This window comes from Aphelocoma coerulescens (assembly GCF_041296385.1).
Source record: "Aphelocoma coerulescens isolate FSJ_1873_10779 chromosome Z unlocalized genomic scaffold, UR_Acoe_1.0 ChrZ, whole genome shotgun sequence".
Lineage (NCBI taxonomy): Eukaryota > Metazoa > Chordata > Aves > Passeriformes > Corvidae > Aphelocoma > Aphelocoma coerulescens.
Genome location: NW_027184085.1, coordinates 46,920,786 through 46,930,299, shown reverse-complemented (window position 1 = coordinate 46,930,299; position 9,514 = coordinate 46,920,786).

Here is a 9,514-nt window from a genome sequence, read left to right as displayed (position 1 = left end):
TTCTCCTTTTTTATTTTGGACAAAAGTACTGATAACCCTCACTCCAGCTATAAAGCCACTTCCTCTGCAAGTGGTGAACAAACCAATCAGATTTATTCAGAGCAAGAGAAAACACTAACTCCTGGTGTAGGTAAGTTGACTAACAGTGCTGCATTTTGCTGCAATTAGATAATCACATCAGTTCATCCAGAAATGAGAAGGAGCTGTTTCAGCCAAACTCTGAATTTTGGGGAACCTCTCTGCATTGCTCCTTGCACACATAGATCTAGCACAAGAGTTTCTTCAAGATTCAACAGGTAAAGCTTCTTATGTGTACTATATGTATCACTGCATATTTCAGTTTCTTCTTCAGCTACTATAATATTGCAGGAGGGTCTCTGACTGACTTGTACTCAAGGAGAAAAAGCCCAGGTGTAAAAACAGTCTGTAGGGGTAAACCGAATGACACAACAAGATGAAAATGTCAAATAAATTTTTTGGTTGACATACTGAAATGATGCCCCAATGGAAATTATGGCCAGCTGAAAAACATATCCTGGAGTAAGATCAGACTGAAGCATCTATAAGAAAGGACTCTATCTTGTTGATAGAAGTTCAGATAATGGTGGACAATAACTCAGGAAGGACCAAATTAAAAAACAAATACCAAGGTGACTGTTGATCATCATAACCCTCTGAAGACAGCCTGCTCCTGCATGCCTAAAATTCCCACAAGGATGCCAACATGTAAAACTCTCCATTTGTCTTAAAACTCAGTCTAACATGTCTCATCTCTTGAACATCTAAGCCATACTCTTCCAAAACCCGTAATGCACAATTCAAACTAGCAATACAGTCCTAAACAGGATTATCTCTTTTTTTTCAGGCTTTCTTCCTCTGAAAGATAAGCATTTAAATAAGTGGTGTCATCTGTGTTTTTAAGAGGCAGGTAATGAAACAACTTGCAAAGAGTTCCACTTCTTCTCTACTAGAAAGGCTTTATACAAGTAATGAGTGAAACATTTGCAAACTACTCAGTTTCCTAACAACTCAGTTCTCTAACAAATGAATCCTGGGTCTGAAACTATGTGTTGTCCAAGAGCTTGTTATTTCTAAAGTCTAAAATATACTTTTCTTGCTGGAAGAATAACCCTGTCAGTGATGTGGCCTACAGAGAGAAGGTGGAGTGAATCATTAATCCCTAACTGAAAGATACCTCCTGGAGTTGCTTCCCAGTTGACTTCTTACAAGATCTGACTGTGCATTCAAATTTATTATTCTGAGCTATTGGGCAGAAGAACACAGGTCGGTTTAGCTAGCAGCAAACTGCCAGACAACCATCACACATGTCCAACACAAGAAAGAATTGGACCTGTTGGAATGAGTCCAGCAAAGGCACAAAGATGATCAGAGGGATGGGGCACCTTCTCTGTGAAGACAGGCTGAGAGGGCTGCATATCTTATGCCTGGAGAAGTCTTCAGGGAGATCTTACAGAACTTCCCAGTAACTAAGTGTCCTATAGGAAAGTTGGAGAGGGACATTTTACAGCATGTAGTGACAGGACAAAGAAGAATGGCTCCAAATTTAGAGAGAGTAAGTTTAGATTAGATATTAGGAAGAAATTCTTTACCATGAGGGTGGTGAGGCACTGGAACAGGCTGCCTGGAGATGTTGTGGATGCCTCATTTCTGGAAGTGTTCAAGGCAAAATTGGATGAGGCTTTGAGAAACCTGGGAGGCGTCCCTGCCCATGCCAGGGTGTTGAAATTAGCCAATCTTTAAGGTATTTCCAACCCAAACCATTCTATAACTCTGTGAAATGCTGAGACTCCAGGGCCTGATGAAAAAAAATCAGGTCCACTTTGAAAAAGCAGACACATTTTTGAGAAACGGGACATTCAGATCCCAAGGCATCCAAGAACTGATAGAGAAGCTGGAACCCTCTGCACCATGCAGAATCAGTTATCAGTCCAGTGCTCAGGGCAGTCTGCATGATTTCCTGCAAAGTCTCCACTCTGTGTATGTGACAGCACCTGCTCCAGGGTTGTGAGCAGATACCAGTCCTGCCTGTGACACTGGACCTGCCCAGAGGTGTTTGTGACACATATTTTGTTTACGCCTGGTTTTAAACCCGTGGTTTCCAGGCTTTATTTGTCTCCCGTTTATGGAGCGCAGTGCAGGTGCTGCCAGAAGAAGGTGTTTTGCATCTCCTCTTCTTTACAGCAAGATAGGAATGTGGTCTAGCAAGGTGCTAAGCCCTCAGGTTGGGAGCAAAAAAATATCAAACCATTATTCTGTCAAGGCAAACACCAGACATGGGAGTTAAAACTGCTAACTTTCAAGTTAGTACATTTGGCAGATGGCTTACCCAGGTCTATGTCAGTGTGGATACTGTAGATTTTGTATCTTTTTAAAAAGGGACCAGACTTTCAGTCATGTCTGGCTGACGGCTGTGTGCACATCTAATGTTAAACAGCATAACGGCAGTGGGAATACAAGAACAATGGCAATTAGTTAATATCATTAGCTACTCGTTTTCACTTCTTTTGCTTTAAGAATCTCAGGTTGCAGAGAATAGTACTGTGCTGAACCTGCATTTTCACTGATCTAGAAGTGCTGCTGCATGCCTAGTTTGTGCAAGAATTTGTTGCAGTTTTCTCTTATGCTGAAACACTTCTGTGAAAATACTGCCGTGTAGCTATTGATAGAGAAATACTCTAATATACTAATGAAATTACCAACTGTTTAAAATTTGAGCCAAATATCCCATTTGCCCCCGAATGCTGTTAGTAGAATAAACATAGCTATTATTAAAGTGACGAATCTGTGTTGCAGTCAGTGTTAGGCTTAGGTAGAATGCTGCTCCAACCAGTAAGCTCCTCTCCTCTCTTTGCCACTTACTGTTGCATTCTGTGGTGCTACATCCAACACACAGACCTGTTTTGGAAACATCTTCTAAGAACTGATCTCTTGTTTAACACTGGCAGCTCACCACTCTTTGTTGCTCGAAGCAAACTTTCAGCTTACCAAGCACAGCTTGTAGAGAAGTTTGTGGTTTATTCCAGTCTTTGATTTGCTGATTGGTCCTGTTTATCATAAACCGCAAGGGGTTGTGAACTGCCATGCACTGAAGATCCTCCTTTCTATTACTACAGCGTCCAAATAAGGGTGGCTTCAAAAGCCTCCTGTAAGGTGTAATCCACAGTCGAAAGCATTTCTACTCTGCTGCTGAAGAAAATGTAGCCATAAATGTTTAATGGGTTTAGGTAAAGTCTGACCACTATAGAGGAAAGTACATAAGGGCTTTACATACTTCTGTATATAGGTGTGTTCATGCTCAATAATATTTCTGATTCAGCCTCCTATTTAGTATCATTTCATTAACTGATCTCTAGACTCCAGTGTAAGGAAAGGTACAGCTCCACCGAAGGCACCCACAAGAGTTTTTATATGTTGAAGGGCCACATAATGTTGTTCTGTAAACACCACCAGGTATTAAAAAAAAATAAATATCAGGAGCCAGAAACAGAAGGAAACAGGGAAAAGGCAGGGAAATTGTACCAGCACAACCAATACTCATCCTTAGTAAGGAGTGTGTAGGTGATGGAGAGGAAATGAAAAATGTTTTGCAGAGCTTCCAGTGCCAGCTGAGCAGGTACATATAAATGCCACTGTATTTCTTTGCCTCAAAGATATTCTCTGTTCATTGAAACTGTAAAAGTACCTCTGCTGATTTAGACAATGCAAATGTTTTGCCTTGTGCAGTTAATATTTTTAACAAAAGAATGGAGGTTTTGTGTAACAGCGGTAAAAGCCAACAAACATGCTGCCATAAGCTTTTTTTTAAAAAAAGGTAGGGGGGGTGGGGAAACCACTGTTCATGCCCAGAGCAAGTCCATCATATAAGATAAAGAAGGTTAATGGTTATGAGGAAAAAACTCATCTCATGGTGACAGACAAAGCTGAAATATACTTTTGTACAGGGCCAAAGGAAAGGTCAGTGGTGGGCAGACCACACCTCTAATGGCAATTTACATGGGTAGATAGTGATAGGAGAAGGGGAAATGGTTTCAAGCTTAAAAAATAATTTTTTAAAAAATGGTGTGGGGGAATTTTAGATTAGATGGTAGGAAGAAATTCTTTATTCAGAGGGTGGTGTGGTACTGGAACAGATTGCCCAGAAAAGTTGTGGGTGCCCCATCCCAAGGCCAGGTCGGATGTGGCCTTGAACATCTTAATCTAATGGGTGACATTGCTGCCCAGGGTGGACAGGGTTGGAACTAGATGATCTTTAAGGTCCCTTCCAACCCACACCACTATACAATTCCATGATAATGCTGAGTCTGGCAAAGACCAGTTTCCAAATTTTAGCACTGTTCATTTTTGCAGGATTTTGTCATTAATAGTCTAATCATGCCTTGAATTTTCAGTCTGTTTACAGGCATTAAATTTTTAATTAACATTATTAATTCCATTTGTTATAGCTCCTTAAAGCATGATTTCTGAAGATGGTAAACATTTAACTGCATTCTGCTGAATGGATGTTCTGTATAGATTTATAAAATACTGAAAACTAATAGTTAACCATGAAAAGAAGTAGTAGAAAGTTACTTTTTTTTAACTTTGAAAATGCCATTTCCACAAAGTCTTGTGGGATTCCTGAAGGTCATAATTTTAATGCTGTGCATTCATCTAGCCAGTGTGAACTCCTGCTTGGCACAATGACTACTCAAATCTCACATGAACTCCTGCTTGGCACATGACTGCCATTGAAGATCTGGACCTTAACATCTCTGAACATCTTTGATGCCTGAATCATGCAGGCATTTAAGCATTTCCAGCTAAATCTTTTACTTTTGAGAGAGGTAGGCAGGCCTATAAAGCTCCTTCTTGTTGAGTCCTGAGTAGGTAATCCCACTAGGTATATGAAGCTACTTGTGGAATTATTTCTTTAGCACTCACACTGAGCCTCAAGACTCAACAGATCATTGAGCCACAGGTGCCAGATTTCAGGGGTCCTCTGCACATGTGAAGGAATTGAACTAATAAGACTGATGAAGAAAATGTGAAGAGCGTGTGCCATTGTTCACCACAAGAAGCAAGAGGAGATGCTACTTTGTGGTCTGGATCTGTGTTCTTACCTAGGAAAACAGCTTTGAAGTTGTTTGAAGAATATGGAACCAGTGGTTTGCCAGCATGTCACTGTAGTTGCACAAGTGTCTGCAGACAAAAGTCAGTTTCTGCTCAGATGTTACAGAGCTGCATGAAAAGTTAAAATTAGCAACATCAGAAAAAAAAAAAAGCATATATCCATGTCTTATGGCTCTTCTGCTTTGTTTGAAAGCCCTCCACTTCAGATACCATAGCAGTTAGCCTACTGTTGGCAGATTGTGATGGGCTGACCCCGGAAGGCAGCCAAACCCCACATAACCACTCCCATCCAGTGGGATGGGGAAGAGAATCAGAAAGCTTAAAGGCAGAAAAATCATGCGTTGTGATAAAAACAGTTTAACAGGTAAAGCAAAATCTGCCCAGGCAAGCAAAGAAAACCAAAGTATCCATTCACCACTTCCCATTAGCAGGCTCCAGGAAAACAGGGCTCCATCATGCGTCTTTCATCTATAATCATCACCAATGTACAAAAACAAAAATTAAAATTTCTTTCATAAATCTTTTCCATCTATCTGGACTTCTTTACTCCTCTAATGCTTAATCAACTAAAATGCAGTCCTTCTTCTGATGTTTGGAAGACTAATAAGCTTGTCATGTGAGGAGAGCTGTCCAATGACTTCCAGTTTCTCATCAGAACATGATCTTGCTTGGCCTGAATGGAGGACAGGAGAAGGAGGGGGAGTAAGCATCTTTCACTGCATTAATCAGCCCACAGTAGTCCCTCACACAGCTGATGTTCTTCTATGTGCTGAAAGCATGAAGAACATTAGAGTTCCTAGCATTAAGCTACAGCTAGCAGTGCAGATTTGGAATTTGCATTTTGCAGAGAGCAGCACTCATCTGCTTGGGCCATTTTTAGTGACGAGCTAAGAAGCAGCAATAAGCAGAGTGGCATTTGTGTCCCACTTAGCAGCGATCATGACTACTTATTGGCAAAAGCATTTTTGGATTTCTTTCTTTTTCAAAAATAAAAAGGACTGACATCTTATTTACAGAGGAGTTTTCAGAGATTATGACGTTTCTACATATCCTGACTTTGTTTCATCCTTTTATGCCTCTGGGCGTATTTGTGTACACATGTACGTGTTAGTGTATATTTATGTTCCTATATCTATGCCTGACACAGTGATTCTGGACTCTCTTTTGATATCTTATTGACCACTGAAACAAGAAATTGACCTTTGGAGACCCTGGAAGATTTCTATTCTTATTGATACACAAGTGAAAGCTGATGCTTGGGAGTATTTGTTCCTCACTGTCTGGATATATTGTGTGTTCTGTCACAAAACCCTCTCAGAAACTTGCATGCTCCCAATTCTGCTACATGCAGATTTATGATCTATCTGCTATCTGTTACAATAATACCTTGCCCTGCACTATCAGTCACTCTAGGCTGGTGCCAATCAAATGCCAGCAAACAAACATCTTCTCACAAACATCTGAGGGGTGTGAGCTGTTCAATCTGTTTCAGCACCAGCCACTGTTGTATTATGTTACTCATAAGCCATGCTGATAAAGCACAAATGACATTTTGTTTTAGGTATTAATCAAAGAGTTGTGGTCCTCCAGTGTGTCCCTTTCATCTGGTTAGCCAAGTGGCTTTAAAAGAGCTCAGTGGAAGAGCAGACCAATAACATGCTGACAGTAATAAAACGGCATTGGTTTGGCCAAACTCCTCCAGAAAATCTACTGTCCTGCTATATGGCAGGATTGTACTGATCAGGAGGGAAAGACATCTCAGTCAAAGAGAAATTAAAATATTCATTATATATCAAGCATGTAATCCAGTGAGGGAGACTCCTTTTAGAGCCTTGTCCTGCCTCCTTCAACCAAGCCATAAGTAGCACCGTGCTCTGGAGATGATTTTACAAAAGAAATAGGGCTCTCCACAGAGAGATCATTAAGAAATTGGGTGAGACAGACCACACTTAAACTATCGCACACTTCACTGCTTAACTGTCTCCACATGTTGACTGAATGCACCTGAGGGGTCTTTCTGTCTCATACATCTGAAAGTAATAGCAGACAATAAATTCTACCACCCCACAGAACTACATACATACCTCATGGTTGCAAATGTACAACACTTCCATAGCCTTAGTCTTAAAACAGCCAGTCTGGGGACACATGGATGGTTTGCCCTGATCAAACCAAAAGGGACTTTTGTCATGAAGGAAAAATTCAAATGGCAACTGCTCAGCAATGCCAATTTGTGACAGAGGAATTACCTGATGTAGTTCACAAGAAGACTTAACTGCAGAACTGGTTAAACTGACTGGAAGCAGGAATGCCAAAACACCATGGAAAGGAGTGAAGGTTCCCTTGCTGATGAGAACAGAAATGCTCCTGTGTGATGTTGCAGGACCATGTAATTCAAATGGTCAGGGGCCACTTTGGTAGGTGGAACAGTTGCTGGAGGATTAACCCAATGCTGGGCTGAGGTGCTCCATACCAATCATCACATGGTGGCTGCAGGTGCAAATGTACATTCAGATTCAGCTCATGCTGCATCTTTGTAGACTCCTTGGAGAACCATCAGTGACAGCAGGACTGTGTCAAAGGCTCTTCCCATTAGATCTCTTTATACTTAAGTAAAAACACATGTTTAATTCACCCCAAGGAGTACAATGAAACAGTCATTAGCTGCGTATTCTTCAGTAATATAAAGTCTTACTTGCCTAAACACAACGATGATCAGTTACCATCTTCTTTGCTCATATGTCAGCCAACACTTTACCACTAAGTCTTCTTTTAGTTTCTTCCATTGTATTCCTTGACAAATAGACTCTGGAATTGCCTGGAGTTTTTTCCTTCTGCATCCAGGTTTGTTTTTTCATAAACTCACTCTGGATGGAAAATGGTTATACAGACTGTACACACGGACATCCACATGTGCTCATGCACACACACAAACACCCCGTCCCCCCATTATAGCCATTCACCAAACACCAGCAGGAGCCTTAGCCTAAACCTAAATCAACCCACAAAAATGAATTGGCTTAGAGAATCTCACACTAATTCCAGAAGGTGGTGAGGTCGTCTTAACTCCATCAAGATTTCAAAAGTTTTTAAAGGCTTAAGTACAAATGCCTCTGACTCTGTCTCAGTCCTCAGTCAACTTCATAGTAGATGCATATATAAATATATGTGTATATACATATACATATGTATATATATGTATGTATATGCATATATTGGTGACAATATCTGAATTTGACAATTTTCTAGTCAGTATTTTCTGATTTGTAAATAACAAAGCCTTCAAAGACTAGTAGCCAAAACAAGCAACGTCAATCTTTGCCACCTCATCCTTGATTTGCTTCTCTGTGCACATGGACATTCACATGGAAATGCTAATTCACTTGTTGGGGTCTAACTGGAGAAAAGAAGGAAACTCAGTCCAGGTTCTCCATTAACAGAGACAGATGTTCTACTGCTCTCTTGGCTGAATCCTTTCTTTTCACTGAAGTGATACAGCACGTGAAACCAAAAAAAAAAAAAAAAAAAAAAGCACGTGCATCAATGAAATATGTAGCTCTGTCAAGCAAGGAGATAAATGTCACAGTGTAATTAGTCCCTCTGTAGGTGTGTTTTCTGGTTTTGGTGGATGAATGGGAAATTTCTCTACTACTTGCTAAATATGCCTAAGAGTGAAATGCAGCCTCCAGAGACACTGAGAGTCAGAGCCTGTCAATTCTGAATGTAGACATCTTGTAAATTCTCTTTGTGCCTCAGACTCCCACAGCCCCTAATGATGGTTTCTGTCATTCAAACCTGTTTTTTAAATTTCTGGTTTTATTTCTTCAGGAAACTTCAGCCTGGGATACGAGAAATTACTTCAGTGTGTCTTTGATGGGAATGTACACACAAAACCAGTGAAACATTAAACAAGGCAGACAACAAATTCTGTTACCTAAACAAAACCACTAGTTCTAATGTTCTGTCAAAGCTCTAGCTCAAGATGTATTACTCTAGCCTGTTCTCTTCTCACTCTGTAACTAAACTCCATTCACTATGACTGATAATCCTTCTGTTCTGAATCAAACATCTGCTTGTTCCATTCTTGGACCTCTCTAGTCTTTAGGGAAGGTACAATGATATTTAAAGGCATTTTGTGGAAAAAAAATTTAAAAATTGACACTTGGCCACAGTTCAAGACTGCATACTGATTATTTCTTCTAGCTAGGCTCTGTAGCCCTGCCAGTGAATAAGCAAATATAAACCTAGCTTTCAAGTAGTCCTTGCAGGTCTTCTGTTGATTATACATACATTTCTAATACCCTATGATGCAACATCTGGAAGGACATAGTATTGTCACTGGCAGGCAATCATTTAACAATCGATGCGCTAAATGTGAGATAAT